The sequence below is a fragment of the Oryzias melastigma genome, linkage group LG21 (genome assembly GCF_002922805.2).
Source record: "Oryzias melastigma strain HK-1 linkage group LG21, ASM292280v2, whole genome shotgun sequence".
Lineage (NCBI taxonomy): Eukaryota > Metazoa > Chordata > Actinopteri > Beloniformes > Adrianichthyidae > Oryzias > Oryzias melastigma.
Window position 1 is genome coordinate 665449 of NC_050532.1, and position 852 is coordinate 666300.

Here is an 852-nt window from a genome sequence, read left to right on the forward strand (position 1 = left end):
TGTGGATGCAGAGTTTCTGGGTGTAAGTGTGAAAAACTGCAACATCCTTTTCAAAATGATAGTACTTCATGCGGATATTCGCTTTGTAGGTATACATCTTTGCCTTTTATAGCTGACTTATAAACACATTTTTGACACAAAATATAAATGTGAATTTGCAGAAGAAATGCAAAAGACCAAAACTTTGATGATCCCAGTAACACAGGAGAGCATTAAAGCAGAAAGGTTAAAACCAGCCTCGACAATAATCAGGTACAAACTTGTGTGATATTTGAGTTATTTGATAGGTAGACTATGATATCAATACATTTTCTATAACATTTTTTAAAGAAATTTGTAGAGTATTAGGCTTAATTCAAAGCACCTACAAAGACAGCTCTACAAGCTAACAGCTTTTTGTGACACATTGTGCTCAGAAGGTCTAGTCCTGTTTAATCACATTTTTGTAGATGATCTGAACAACCTATGCCGCTACTGTGGAGAAATGTGTGTGAATCAAGAATCAGAAGTGGAGTCCAAAAGAAAAAAAAAACAAGAAACAAGAGTGAAGTAATGAAACTTCATGGGGTTGTAAAATATACAGAGGAGGAGGCCAAAAAGAAAGTGATAGAACCCCAGATCATACAAGACGCACAGCGAGTGCCTCCTCTGGTGGATCATTCTGAGACGCCCGGGGGGGGGCAGCAAAGCTGACGTGTCTCTCAAAACTGGAGTATGATCTGAGTCATGCAAAAACATCAAGGACATCTTGGACAGCAGCAAGTACGTCTTTGCAGCTCAGACCTCTGACTCCAACCTCCAAGGGTCCGACTGTTTAACAAAAGTTTGGAGCTACTAGTGGGGCCAGGAGGC